This window comes from Orcinus orca, chromosome 11, assembly GCF_937001465.1.
Source record: "Orcinus orca chromosome 11, mOrcOrc1.1, whole genome shotgun sequence".
In the NCBI taxonomy this organism is placed as follows: domain Eukaryota; kingdom Metazoa; phylum Chordata; class Mammalia; order Artiodactyla; family Delphinidae; genus Orcinus; species Orcinus orca.
Window position 1 is genome coordinate 39,563,455 of NC_064569.1, and position 15,850 is coordinate 39,579,304.

The window sequence follows — 15,850 nt, forward strand, 5'->3', positions numbered from 1 at the left end:
TTTGAAGCCCTGAATGGTGTAGTCTTCTTCTTGCAAGGGTTTGTTTTTGCTTCTGACAGTTAGTTAGGGTAAGCTTAGACTCTCTTAATCAAGCCAGGGATTTTGTAATGAGAAGGTGAGCTTTAGTATTTATAGGAGCTGGTCTCTCCTTAGGTGTAGGCCTTTGAGGGTTTCAACTAAAAGTAAGGGGTGATTGCCAGGTTTCCTCTATCTTCTTAGGTCCTGAACCTCCAGGTTTTTTTCCCCCCACAAGTTCTGTAAGACTACAGGAAGACCAGTTTTGTTTTTCAGCCATTTAGCTACTGCTTTTTGCTCAGCTTCTCAAACTTTCGTTACTACTTTTGAATCAGTGATGCCTCAAGGGGAAAAGAAGCACTGAATGTCAGGCTTATCTCTTAGAACTCCTTTTCTGTCTGAGATTTTAGCCCCTCAAGTCCTTGCTGCCTTGGTACCTCTCTGATATCTACAAATAGATTTTTTTTTATTTTAAATTTTGTTCATATTTTCCAGTTGTTTTTTGCTGTAGTCTTGGTCTGCAAGAAACTCCACCATTACTGAGAGCAGAACTCCCTACAGAATAACTTTAAAAATAAGACAATCGAAGTAAAGCAGTGATACTCAGAGCCTACCTTAAGTTATTTGCCTTTATGTAAATATTGTGTCAGTGTCAGCAAAGATGATTTTCTATTTACCTTTGAGACGCCTTGACTTTCAAGGACATCAAGTGAATTTTTCTTTAAAAATCTCTCCTTAAAAAAAAAACAAAACTCTCCTTTTATTGGTCTTATTTCTGCTATATCTGTTTTCTTTATTCTCTCCCCCACTACTTCCTTCATAATTCCGAGAGTCTTCTAATTTGACTTAGACAAGATGTGTCTAAATTGTCCCATTAAATTGTCTCTGCAGGTGATAAAATGATGGCTCACTCTCTCCCTTTAGCTCTAGAGAATAAGGCAATCATCAATGAGACTGAGTGAAAACATTCCTTAGCTTGATTTCCCAATACTAAATCTCAAGTAATCTTTTTAGGTTTATATATAGTTGTAATAATAGCTTGATAGTGTATCTTTGTTACAAATTTTCATGTGACTAACAAGCCTACAACAATTTCCTATTCTCTAGAAGTGTCTAAAAATAATAAAATGTATTACATGATCTTGCCCCATCTGGCCAAGGCTAACAGACCCAAAGGAGAAATTCTAACCCCAACTGGGCCAGTCAGATCATCACTGCCAGAAATTTGATATTTGTGACAATTAAATATAGGGATAGAGTTTTTAGATCTGAGTAATATGATACACAGCCTCTAAGATGGGGCATCCATTGTACCCCTTCTTCTAGTATTCATGTCCTGTGTTCTCCCCTTGACAGTAGGTTGGGCCTAGTGAGTCACTTCTAACAGACTACAGCAAAAGTAATAAGATGTTGTTTCTGAGGTTAGTTTGGAAAAAGACTGTGGGTTCTGTTTTAAGGGTTCTCTTTTTCTCTCTTGCTCCCTTGCTCTGAGGGAAGCCAATTGCCAGGTTGTGCTGCCCTTTGAAGAGGCCCATGTGTCAAGGAACTGCATGCAGGAGGTCTCCAGCTAACAGGCAGCAAGGAACTGAGGCCCTCGATTGAACAGCTGTCCAGATACTAAATTCTGCCAACAACCATGGGAGTGAGCTTGGAATAGAATTCTCCCTCAGTTGAGTCTTCAGATTAGACTGCAGCCCTGGCCAACAGCATGACTGAAACCTCATGAGAGATCTCTTCTAGTAGAACCTATCTTGGCTGCACCCATATTCCTGACCCTCACTTCATCTCTTCAACTGCTTGTTGCTCTAATCTTTCCATTACGGCATTACAACTGATCAGCTTCCTTGGTTCTCACCTTGTTTTCTTGTGTTTCCTTCATCAAGGGTTTCCCCATGAGTTCCAGTATATAACTCATTTGGTTTGCTTTCTTGTATATTGTCACTGGGCTGGGTCATTCCTTCTGTGATATGCTGCAGCAAGGATTTCTATGAATGCCACCCAGAGTCCTGGGTTTGTCCTTCCTCTCTAGGTCAGACCTTGGATATCTTGGCCTTCAACATCCTGGACACTTAAAGGAACATTTAGCTGTTGTTTCCCTAAATAATGCCTAGTATGGGAGCCAATCTGCCTAGCAGGCCTTGCCTGGGTCCCTGATGTATTCTCTTTGAACTATCTGGGTACCTCACCTGATCTCTTCAAGCTCCTTTTTCCAGGGTTAGCTTCTCTTTGCCGTACTACCTTGGACCCTTCTGATTCATTATGCCTGTTACTCGATAGGAACTAGTTGTCTACAGTATTATCATTATCCTTCCAACCCTCTTCTCTACCCCACCCCATTTATCAGATGGAAGCCATGCCCTATGTCTCAGTCATTTTTTATCCAGACTTTACCCAGGTAGATTGTAGCTCAGGTTCAAATCACACTCACTTCCCACCATGGGTGCACTATTTATGATTACAGTTGAATACATTCAGCTGGTTTATGTATGCAACTATATTTTTATGACATTTTATGGTATAGAACTTTGGGGGTTTTTTTGTTCATTCCTCTGCATATAATTTTTGTGTGTATACTTTCACATGTTCATATGTATATTTTTTTTGTGAAGAGTTTTGAAGAACCTTCAAATACTACGTAAACTTGCTTCAGAGTAGAGGAGGGATGGTCCAGTAAGTTTTCTCATTTTTTGCCTTAGGTTGTCAGTTGCATTAGATTGCTAAAGCATATGACCTTTCATTCAATTGCCAAATTCAGTAGCTATAATCTACTTACTTAGGGCAAAAGATTATAATCTTAAGCACATTGCTGCTAATATCTATCAAAAACACTGAAAAAACAGAATAATTATCAGCTGTTTCCTAAGGAATATTCAGTATTTCATTCCTCTAGTGGTTTTAATTGTTTTGGAGGATCTAATGAAAACTGTAAGGACTTCCCTGGTGGTGCAGTGGTTAAGAATCCACCTGCCATTGCAGGGGACATGGGTTTGAGCCCTGGTCTGGGAAGATCCCACATGCCGTGGAGCAACTAAGCCTATGCACCACAACTACTGAGCCTGTGCTCTAGAGCCCACAAGCCACAACTACTGAGCCCACATGCCACAACTACTGAAGCCCGTGAGCCTAGAGCCCGTGCTCCACAACAAGAGAAGCCACCACAATGAGAAGCCCGTGCACCCCAACAAAGAGTAGGCCCCGCTTGCTGCAACTAAAGAAAGCCTGTGTGCAGCAACGAAGACCAAACACAGCCAAAAAAAATAAAAACAAACAAAAAAACTGTATATTTTCTCTCCAGCTGTGTGGGTAAGCCCTGTATCAGATATCTATTGCTGTGTAACAAACTACCCCAAAACTTATTGACTTAAAACAACAATTATTTTTTTTTATGGTTACGTGGGTTATGGACAGTTCTGTACCATGTGATGTCACCTGGTTAACTCATGTAATTGCATTCAGCTGGGATTTCAGCTGGTGCTGCAATGCCTAGGACAGTCACATTCCCATGTTTGGGGTCTTTGTGCTCGCTGTTGAATGGGGTGTCCTGGTTTTTTTCCACATGACCTCTCTGAATGAAAACAAGCTGCCAGACTTCTTAAGGGCTTGACCTAGATCTGGTGTAGCTTCTCTTCTGTCACATCCTATTAGTCAAAGCAGTCATAAGGCCAACTGAGTTTTAAGGAGAGAGGAATAGACTCCACCTCTTGATGGGAGACATAGCATGTACCTACAGGGATGAGAGAAACAGTTAGTGGCTATCTTTGGCGATGGTCTACCATGAGTGTATTCACACAGAATTTTGCATACAACATCAGGGAGTTCACCAACCCATGAGAATCCTTTATGAAGTACCTATGTTTTGTTTGTTCATTTTTTGCTTTGTTTTTTTTTTGTGGTACGTGGGCCTCTCACTGTTGTGGCCTCTCCCATTGAGGAGCACAGGCTCCGGACGCGCAGGCTCAGCGGCCATGGCTCACAGGCCCAGCCGCTCCGCAGCATGTGGGATCCTCCCGGACCGGGGCACGAACCTGCGTCCCCCGCATCGGCAGGCGGACTCTCAACCACTGCACCACCAGGGAAGCCCCTTTTCGTTTGTTTTTTTGTTTCTAAAATATTTATTTATTTATTTGGCTGCAATGGGTCTTAGTTGTGACACACGGGATCTTCATTGCCGCGTGCAGAATCTTTAGTTGCGGCATGCGAACTCTTAGTTGAGGCATGTGGGATCTAGTTCCTTGACCAGGGATTGAACCCAGGCCCCCTGCATTGGGAGCACGGAGTCTTAGCCACAGGACCGTCAGGCAAGTCCCTAAAATATCTATGTTTCCCAGAGTCCTAGGTTAAGAATCTCAGCTTTAAAATATAAACCAAGGGCTTCCCTGGTGGCGCAGTGGTTGAGAGTCCGCCTGCCGATGCAGGGGACATGGGTTCGTGCCCCGGTCCGGGAGGATCCCACATGCCGCGGAGCAGCTGGGCCCGTGAGCCATGGCCGCTGAGCCTGTGCGTCCGGAGCTTCTGCTCCGCAGTGGGAGAGGCCATAACGGTGAGAGGCCCAGGTACAGAAAAAAGAAAAATATATATATATATAAACCAAGTATAGTGTATCCCAGAAATGCAAGGTTGGTTTCATATTCAAAAGGCAATGAACCCAGTTCACCATATTAGTAGGATAAAGGGAAAAAACCCATGTGATCATTTCAGAAAAAATTTTTGACAAAATCCAATATCTACTTATAAAAATAAAACTTCTCAGCAAATTAGGAATAGAAAGAAACTTTAACCTGATAAAGAGCATATACGAAAAACTGACAGCTAACTTCATGCCTAATAGTAAACATTCTCCAAGATTGGAAACAAGACAAGGATATCTGCTCTCACTACCTGTAGTCATTGAGAATGACCTCCTGCTTTAGATACTCTAAGTTCTAACTCTGAATTAAGCTAGGTTATCAAAGGCCTACTTACCTGGACTGCACGATAGGCTTCTGGTGGAATTACATTTTTTTTCCTGGAATGTACTCTAGTGTGATGTACAGTCTATATTGAAAAATACATAATATGACTCATATGGTTTTTTTTTCTTCTTAGATTCTACTTTATTTGGCAAAACTCGGAAACTAATAACCAATTCACTTCCCCCTACCTCCTCTTTGAAGAACGCAATTCTCCAGAGACAAAAATTCTGTGGCTTGGGGATTATCCACCATCTCCAGGCTTTAGACTCAGGCAGCTTATGGCCTGGTGGTCAGGCCTCCAGACCCAAAGCTCTCAGAGGCAATAGAAGAAAGTAAAAGGAAACTCTCATTTCAAAGACAGTGAAGCCTTCCCATTCCTCCTTCCCCCTGCCCGCAACCTCCCACACTCCCAACCTAAATAAAAAGATAGTAGAGGACAATGTATGAGTGTGAGAGATACTCACACACAGACCTTCCTTTTAGCTAAAAAGCTGCAAAATCCCTCCCTGGAAGGAGGACAATTAGAAACACCAATCAAGGTTTGGTGGCACAAGGTGATAGTCGGAAACATGTGAGACTGGTAAAAATCCAGGGAGAAAATATTTCACCTTCAGCCCATTCTCAGGACTCTAGTGAACTTATATTAAAAATAATATAAAACTCCAAAACATTGCTGGTGGGAGTGAAAATTCACATCATCAGATAGAATCTGGTAGCACATTAGAAGAATGAATAATCACCATGACCAAGATTTTTGTATTGGAAATGCAGTGATGACTCAGCATTAGAAAAGCTTTTAGAATAATTCATTATAATGTGCTGAAGGAGAAAAATCATGTCAGCCTCCAAATATTACTGGAAACACATTTAATAAAATTCAATATCCATTCTGATAAAAATTCTTAACATTATATAAATAAGATAGAAATTCTTACATTGAGATATATCCTTTCCATACATTTGATTTAAAAAAGTACAAAACATATGTTGTCTCAAGGCCAAGAGTTACATTCCAATTAAAGATAGAGAAAAGGATAGGATGAGCACCATACTTTTTAATATGAAGAAATTGTTACATACAATATAATTATAAAATTTATATAATGGTCTCAAAATATTCTTTTTGCTGTCAATTTTTTACATTTTGATTTTCTCAAGTTTATTATAACCTCATAGATTAAATAGCAAGATAAATGTGGTTTTTAAAAAATATTTATTTATCTATTTGGTTGCACTGCATCATGGGGGCTCCTTAGTTGCGGCTTATGGGCTCCTTAGTTGTGGCATGCGAACTCTTAGTTGAGGCGTGCATGTGGGATCTAGTTCCCTGACCAGAGATCGAACCTGAGCCCCTTGCATTGGGAGCTCAGAGTCTTAACCACTGCACCATCAGGGAAGTCCCAAGATAAATGTGTGGTTTTTTTTTTAAATTAATTAATTAATTTATTTATTTATTTTTGACTGTGTTGGGTCTTTGCTGCCACACCAAGGCTTTCTGCAGTTGCAGTGAGTGGGGGCTACTCTTTGCTGTGGTGCGTGGACTTCTCATTGCAGTGGCTTCTCTTGCTGTGGAGCACAGGGTCTAGGCATGTGGGCTTCAGTAGCTGTGGCATGCGGGCTCAGTAGTTGTGGCTCATGGGCTCTAGAGTGCAGGCTCAGTAGTTGTGGCACACGGGCTTAGTTGCTCCACGACATGTGGGTATCTTCTCAGACTAGGGCTTGAACCTGTGTCCCTTGCATTGGCAGGCGGATTCTTAACCACTCTGCCACCAGGGAAGTCCCAATAAATGTGTTTTAATACTAACAACACAATTTAAGAGTGAGCAAAGGACTTGAATAGACATTTCTCCAAAGAAGAGACCAAAATGGCCAATAAGTACATTAAGAGATGCTAAACATCAGTAATCATTTGGGAAATGCAAATCAAAACCACAGTGAGATACCACCTAACACCCACTAGAATGGCTACTGTAAAAAAAAAAAAAGAAAAACAAGGGGAGTTCTCTGGTGGTCTAGTGGTTAGGATTCCGTACTTTCACTACTGTGGCCCAGGTTCAATCCCTAGTCAGGGAACTGAGATTCTGCAAGCCGTGCAGTGCAACCAAAAAAAAAAAAAAGAAAGAAAGAAAAGAAAACAAAAACAAAATAGAAAATAACAAGTGTTAGCAAGGATACATATAGAAAATGGAAATTTTATACACTTTTGGTGGGAATGTAAAATGGTTTAGTCTCTATGGAAAATAGTGTGGCAATTCCTCAAAAAAAATTAAACATAGAATTACCATATATTATGATCCAGCAAATCCACTTCTGGGTATAAAACTCAAAAAATTGAAATCAGGGTCTGGAAGAGATATTATATACCCATTTCATGACAGCATTATTCACAATAGCCAAAATGTGGAAGCAACCCTAATGTCCATCAATGAATGAATGGATAAACAAAATGTAGTTTATACATATAATGGAATATTATTCAGCCTTAAAAAGGAAGGAAATTTTGAAAAGGAAGGAAATGTTGACTATATTATAACATGGACGAACCTTGAGGTTGTTATGCTAAGTGAAATAAGCTATTCACAAAGAGACAAATACTGTCTTATTCTATTATTTGAGGTACTTAGAATAGAAAAATTAAGAGACAGAAAGTGGAATAAATGGTGTTACTGAGTCTAAGCTTATACTGCTTGCCATACCACAGGCCAATAAATCAAGAGACACTTTGGTGCAAGGAATAGCGACTTTATTCAGAAAGCCAGCAGACTGAGAAGATGGTGGACGAGTGTCCCAAAGAACCACTTTCCCCCAGTTAGAATTCAAGCTTCTTTTTTACTAAAAGGGGAGGGAGTGTGGTTGGTTGCTGCAAACTTCTCGGTGCCAGAATCCTTTGTTGTTGCAACTGTCCACATAGGTCTGGTCACAATTTTCCTATAAACCTCTGACAAGACAAATATTATTCCTCTGTTATGGAACTTTTTAATTTTTTAATTGAAGTATAGGTGATTTACAATGTTGTGTTAGTTTCTGGTGTACAGCAAGTAATTCAGTTATATGTATATATTCTTTTTCATAATGGTTTATTATGGGATACTGAATATAGTTCTCTGTGCTATATAGAGTAGGACCTCGTTGTTTATCTATTTTATATGTAATAGTTTGTATCTGCCAACCCCAAACTCCTAATTTATCACTCCCCCACCTCCTTTCCCCTTTGGTAACCATCAGTTTGCTTTCTATGTCTGTGAGTCTGTTTCTGTTTCATAAATAACTTCATTTGTATCATATTTTAGATTCCACATATAAGTGACATCACATGGTTTTTGTGTTTCTCTTTGTTATTTTTTTTTCGCTTTTTTTTAAAACTGTTTTTATTTTTGGCCATGCCACGTGGCATGTGGGATCTTAGTTCCCTAACCAGGGATCAAACCTGGACCCTCGGCCGTGGAAGCACAGAGTCCTAACCAATGGACGGCCAGGGAATTCCCCTGTCTTTCTCTTTCTGACTTAACATCTCTTAGTATGATAATCTCTAGGTCCATCCATGTTGCTGCAAATGACACTATTTCATTCTTTTTTTATGGCTGAGTAGTATTCCACTGTGTGTATATACACCATATCTTCTTTATCCATTCGTCTGTCAATGGACATTTAGCTTGCTTCCATGCCTTGGCTATTGTAAATAGTGTGGCTATGAACATTGCAGTGTGTGTGTCTTTTCGAATTAGAGTTTTCTCCAGATATATGCTCAGGAGTGGGATTGCTGGATTGTATGGCACCTCTATTTTTAGTTTTTTAAGGACCCTCCATACTGTTTTCCATAGTGACTGTACCAATTTACATTCCCACCAACAGCATAGGAGGGTTCCCTTTTCTTCACTCCCTCTCCAGCATTTGTTATTTGTAAACTTTTTAATGGTGGCCATTCTGACTGGTGTGAGGTGGTACCTCATTGTAGTTTTGACTTACATTTCTCTAATAATTAGTGATGTTGAGCATCTTTTCATGTGCCTATTGACCGTCTGTATGTCTTCTTTGGAGAAATGTCTATTTAGGTCTTCTGCCCATTTTTTGATTGGATTGTTTTTGATTTTTGTTATTGAGTTGTATGAACTATTTGTATATTTTGTTCTGAAACTTTTTATCTCTATAGGAATAGAAAAGATTTATACCTTTGAAAGTAAGAGCATTGAGAATGGGCTATCCTGTATATTTCAGGCTATAGGCAACATTCTTTTTTTTGTTTGTTTGTGGGATCTTAGTTCTCTGACTAGGGATCGAACCCATGCCCTTGGCAGTGAAAATGCAGAGTCCTAACCACTGGACAGCCAGGGAATTCCCGCAACGTTTTTTTTTTTTTGGCTGCGTTGGGTCTTTGTTGCTGCACATGGGCTTTTCTCTAGTTGCGGCGAGCGGGGTCTACTCTTCATTGTGGTGCGCAGGCTTCTCACTGGGTGGCTTCTCTTGTTGCAGAGCACAGGCTCTAGGCGCGCGGGCTTCAGTAGTTGTGGCTTGCGGGCTCTACAGTGCAGGCTCAGTAGTCGTGGCACACAGGCTTAGTTGCTCCACGGCATGTGGGATCTTCCCAGACCAGGGATCGAACCCATGTCCCCTGCATTAGCAGGCGGATTCTTAACCACTGCGCCACCAGGGAAGCCCAACATTCTTAACTTATAGAAAAAATAATATAATACAAAGGATAAAGTAAAAGAAACAGATCCAATATGGAGTCAGATTTGTTCTCTATTACAGTGGTTGCCAGAGGGTAGGGGAGGGTGGAGTGGGGAATTATTGTTCAATGGGTATAGAGTTTTAGTTTTTCAAGGTGAAAAGAATTCAGGAGATTGGTCGCACAACAATGTGAATGCACTTAACACTACTGAACTGTACACTCAAATAATGGTTAAGATAGTAAATTTTATTCTATGCATATTTTACCACAATTAAAAATAAAGTAAAACAGGGAATTCCCTGGTGGTTCAATCCTGGTTGGGGAAGTAAGATCCCACAAGCTGTGTGGCAAAAAATAAAATTAAATTAAAATTTTAAAAATAAAGTAAAATAAATGATATATTAAAAAAGTGTTTTACAGTTATTTAAATTCTAATCCTAAAAATATTTCCTTATAAATTTATAAAATTTATTTTAAATTTATTTGTAGCAGTGTATTTTATGTTGAAAGTAGTTTGTAATTGAGAAAATATAAAAGCCAAAAGTTTAAAATCTGGGCTTCCCTGGTGGCGCAGTGATTGAGAGTCCTTCTGCCGATGCAGGGGACGCGGGTTTCTGCCCCGGTCCGGGAGGATCTCACATGCCGCAGAGCGGCTGCGCCCGTGAGCCATAGCCGCTGAGCCTGCGCGTCCGGAGCCTGTGCTCCGCAACGGGAGAGCCCACAACAGTGAGAGGCCCGCGTACCGCAAAAAAAAAAAAAAAAAAAAAAGTTTAAAATCTCATTCTTGAAAGTTTATAAACTGTTTAAAAATGCTGTGTCGGGCTTCCCTGGTGTCACAGTGGTTGAGAGTCCGCCTGCCGATGCCGGGGACACGGGTTCGTGCCCCAGTCTGGGAGGATCCCACATGCCGCGGAGCGGCTAGGCCCATGAGCCATGGACGCTGAGCCTGCGCGTCCGGAGCCTGTGCTCCGCAACGGGAGGGGCCACAGCAGTGAGAGGCCCGCGTACGCAAAAAAAAAAAAAAAAAAAAAAAAAAAAAAAAAAAATGCTGTGTCATCATCAATGTGCTCCTGCTTACGTTCTATTTAGTATCCATATATTTGTTCATTTTTTCCTCAGTTTTTGTTGTTCTGTGTTTCATTTTGGATACTTTTTTTGTTATGTCTTCAATTCATTAATCTTTTCTTCTGTGGTCTAATCTACTGTTCATCCCTTTTTTTTTCTTGCCTCACTGTGTGGCATGCGGGATCTTAGTTCCCCGACTCCCTGACCAGGGATCAAACTTGTGCCCCCTGCAGTGGAAGCATGGAGTCTTAACCATTGGACCGCCAAGGAAGTCCCCTGTTCATCCCATTTAGTATTTTTTTTTTTAAACCTCAGATATATTTTTCATCTCTAGAATTTTGATTTGGATTGTTCCTCATATCTCTATCTTTCTTGAACATATATCATATAATTATAATAACTTTTAAGGTTTTTGTTTACTAATAACATTAATGAATTATTTCATTTATTCTAATATGTAATAGTTTCAAAAGAACAATATCAGTATTATTAATAACTATATGATTACTGAAAACAGCTTGGATTTTTGGAGTTCCTTTTCTTCCTTAGGCTATATACTTACTATGGATATATAACCAAATTACTTTCTTTTTTTTTTGGCTGCCCCCCCCCCACCTCCCGCAGCTTGTGGGATTTCAGGTCACCGACTGGGGATCGAACCTGGGCCCTCAGCAGTGAAAGCACAGAGTCCCAACCACTGAACCTCCAGGGAATTCCCAAATTACTATGTTTTTAAGTCACTTGAAATAATTTTCCAGTTTGTAATTAAGCCACCAACTTCATATTTGGTTAGATTCACTGGTTTCATTTTGCTTTTAATTATTAGATATTTTTTCCACCGTGATTTAATTCTTTTGTATGATACATAATACCGTCACATGTTTCTACAGTCAAATGATACAACAAATACCAAAGAAGTCTGGTTAGACCATATTCCCTTCCCCTACAGGTAATTTTTTTTTTTTTTTGCTGTATGCGGGCCTCTCACTGTTGTGACCTCTCCCGTTGCGGAGCACAGGCTCCGGACGCGCAGGCTCAGCGGCCATGGCTCACGGGCCCAACCGCTCCGCGGCATGTGGGATCTTCCCGGACCGGGGCACGAACCCGTGTCCCCTGCATCGGCAGGCGGACTCTCAACCACTGCGCCACTAGGGAAGTCCCTACCTACAGGTAATTAAAAAAAATTTTTTTTGATTTATGCTTCCATTGTTTATTTGTTTAATTGTAGTAAGATATGCAAACATAAAATTTACCATTTTAACCTTTTTAAAAAACTGAAGTATAGTTGAATTTACAATATTATACAAGTTTCAGGTGTACAACATAGTGATTCAATATTTTTATAGATTATAATTCATTTAAAGTTATTACAAAATATATTGTAAATTAATTATACTTAAAAAATAAAAATTAAAAAGTTATTACAGGGCTTCCCCGGTGGCATAGTGGTTAAGAATCCACCTGCCAATGCAGGAAACACGGGTTCGAGCCCTGGTCTGGGAAGATCCAACATGCCGCGGAGCAGCTAGGCCCATGCGCCACAGCTACTGAGCCTGTGCTCTAGAGCCCGCGAGCCACAACTACTGAAGCCCGTGTGCCTAGAGCCCGTGCTCGGCAACAGGAGAAGCCACCACAATGAGCCTGTGCACCGCAGTGAAGACCCAACGCAGCCAAAAATAAAAATAAATAAATAATTTAAAAAAGTTATTACAAAATAATGGCTATATTTCCCTGTGCTGTAAAATATATTCCTGTTGCTTCCATTTTAACCCATTTTTTATTATTATCATCATCATTTTATTTATTTATTTAACATCTTTATTGGAGTATAATTGCTTTACATTGTTGTGTTAGTTTCTGCTGTATAACAAATTGAATCAGCTATACATATACATATATCCCCATATCCCCTCCCTCTTGTGTCTCCCTCCCACACTCCCTATCCCACCCCTCTAGGTGGTCACAAAGCACCGAGCTGATCTCCCTGTGCTATTCGGCTGCTTCCCACTAGCTATCTATTTTACATTTGGTAGTGTATATATGTCAGTGCCACTCTCTCACTTCATCCCAACTAATCCTTCGCCCTCCCCGTGTCCTCAGGTCCATTCTCTACATTCTGCGTCTTTATTCCTGTCCTGCCCCTAGGTTCAATTCAGTAGCATTAAGTACATTCACATCACTGTGCAACCATCACCACTATTCATCATTCCAAACAGATGAAACACTGTATCCAGTAAACAATAACTTCCCATTATATGCTTCCCCCCAGCCCCTGCGAACTCCTATTCTATTTTCTGTCTCTATGAATTTGACTATTCTAGTTACCTCATAATTGGAATGAGACACTATTTTTCCTTTTGTGTCTGGCTTATGAATGATGTCCTCAAAGTTCATCCATGTTATAGCATGTGTCAAAATTTCCTTCTTTAAGGCTGAATAATATTCCATTGTATGTATTACATTTTGTTTATTCATTCATCAATTGATGGACATTAGGGTTGCTTCCACCTTTTGGCTATTGTGAATAATGCTGCTATGAGCATAGGTGTACAAATATCTGAGTCCCTACTTTCAGTTCTTTTGGGTATTTACCCAGAAATGGAATTTCTGGATCATATGGTCATTCTATTTAATGTTTTTAGTAATTTTTACATTCTTTTTTTTTTTTTTTTTTTTTGCGGTACGTGGGCCTCTCACTGTTGTGGTCTCTCCCGTTGCGGAGCACAGGCTCCGGACGCGCAGGCTCAGCGGCCATGGCTCACGGGCCCAGCCGCTCCGCGGCGTGTGGGATCTTCCCGGACCGGGGCACGAACCCGTGTCCTCTGCATCGGCAGGCGGACTGTCAACCACTGCACCACCAGGGAAGCCCTACATTCTTTTTTAAACTAAACAAAGCCATTATGATCTCATGGATTTTAACAAATTTTGTATGGTTCAATATATTGCAGTCAGTATTCAATACTTATATTGTACCATCAATGAGAACCCCTTCAACCTGACTCCTGTGTCCCTTTGATTTGACTTTAGTCTTTTATATCTTCCTTGCTTTCTGGAATGAGAAAATACTTGGGCTGAACTTGTATATTTCCTGCTCCAGGCTTGGAATTAGTAATTTCTCTAAAATGTCCTGCTTCCTTTCAGTGAGAAATGATATTTAGCGACCACCATCTGAGTGCTGGGGATACTACTGTTACATTGGTTCTAGGCATTTTCAGTGGACAAAACTATAAATTTTTTTTTCTTTCATAATAGAGAATATATAACAAATTCACACTGATATTTACAATTGAGATTAGGATCATAGGGCTTTTATTTAACTTCTGGTTTTTATATTTGTATTTCTTTTATCCTACGTTTTACTCATTCAACCAATAACCATTGTACATCTACCGTATCCCTTATATTTTGCTGTGTGCTGGGAATGTACATTAAAAAACTGACATTTTATCTAGTTGCCAAATTTTTTGGGGGGCCATGCCGTGCAGCATGTGGAATCTTAGTTCCCCAACCAGGGATTGAACCTGTGCCCTCTGCAGTGCAAGCATGGAGTCTTAACCACTGGACCACCAGGGAAGTCCCTCCACATTGTTTTTTATCTGAATGAGCAGGACCTTTTACTTTTGTGCATCAGATCTGTTTGCATTAGCTTTAGTTAAAACTACTGAGCAATTCTGAATTGGCTTTCAAATTAGTTGATCTTTTTCTTTAAAAAATATTTATTTATTTGGTTGCACCTGGTCTTAGTTGCGGCAGGTGGGCTCCTTAGTTGCGGTTCGCCAGCTCCTTAGTTGTGGCATGTGAACTCTTAGTTGCAGCATGCATGTGGGAATCTAGTTCCCTGACCAGGGATCAAACCCAGGTTCCTGCATTAGGAGCGTGGAGTTTCATCCACTGCACCACCAGGCAAGTTCCTCAAATTAGCTGATCTTGGCTTATTTCTTCTTCTTCATTATCTCCATTAACTTACGTTAAACTCAGATTCCAGTACTACAATTCTATTACACCCCTTAGTTGGCAGTGCCAAGGAAAAAAAAATTAAATAGGCAGTTAATACCAAAAAAATCTTTTCATCATCACTGGATATTATCCCAGAACAAGGTAATGTGATGGCACAAAACAACTTGCTGTCCTTGGGTTCTTAGCCTTTTGGTCATTTGGACTGGCAGCTGAACTCTATTGTTGACAAAACCCCTTGGTCCAAAACTGTTTCATTCACTGTGTTGGTTGTTGATGCCTACTATTACACTGTTAGAGTTTTGTTCTTTGAAGTTATTGGCCCATATTAAAATAAGAATATCCTTGGAGAGTTAAAGTTCAGACATATAACTAACACATTAGAGTGAATAAGTGTATCAGGCTTTTCCAGTGTGATATTCAGCTGAAAATAACTTTGGAGAGAAGAAAGTAAAAAACTAGGTCTAGCATAGTAGGAAATTGCTTGGAGAGAACAGACTACTTTTGAGAACCCAAGGCAGAGGAAGCATGATGGCACTAGACACTTGCCAAGGAGATGAGGGGCATGAAAATAAGCTTATAAGACCTGATGATGCATTTGGAATATTCACCATTTTATGTTAGTTGTATGAGACTCAGCAGTCAACCAGATTTTGGTTGTGCATTAGCAAATATCAATTCTCAAAGTACTAGCAATTTAAGTAACTATTATAATGGAGTCAAAACTTAAGAGTAGCATGGATGTTATCTAATGGTAATCTTTACCGCCTTTTTTTTTTTTTTTTTTTTGTGGTACGTGGACCTCTCACTGCTGTGGCCTCTCCTGTTGCGGAGCACAGGCTCCAGACGCCCAGGCTCAGCAGCCATGGCCCACGGGCCTAGCCGCTCCGCGGCACGTGGTATCCTCCCAGACCGGGGCACGAACCCGCGTCCCCTGCATCGGCAGGCGGACTCTCAACCACTGCGCCACCAGGGAAGCCCTACCGCCTTTTTTTTAATCGATTTTTAAAATTGAAGTACGGTTGATTTACATCTAATAGTAATCTTTAGATATGCATGTTATATTTTATAAATAAGTTTTATAATATACTAAGACAATTTAAAATTAAAAAATAAATCATTGCATAGAATATGTATAAACCACAGTCAATAGTTAGTTATTCTTTCTTCTCAATCTACTGAAGAGATAAAAATT

General features: G+C 40.2%; 1 protein-coding gene across 1 annotated transcript in view; it reads right to left on the minus strand.

The window, feature by feature from the left end:
• Positions 1-15,850, minus strand: part of TUBA1B (tubulin alpha 1b) — a 45,922-nt gene that overhangs the window by 25,803 nt on the left and 4,269 nt on the right. The gene's annotated exons all lie outside the window — the stretch shown is intronic.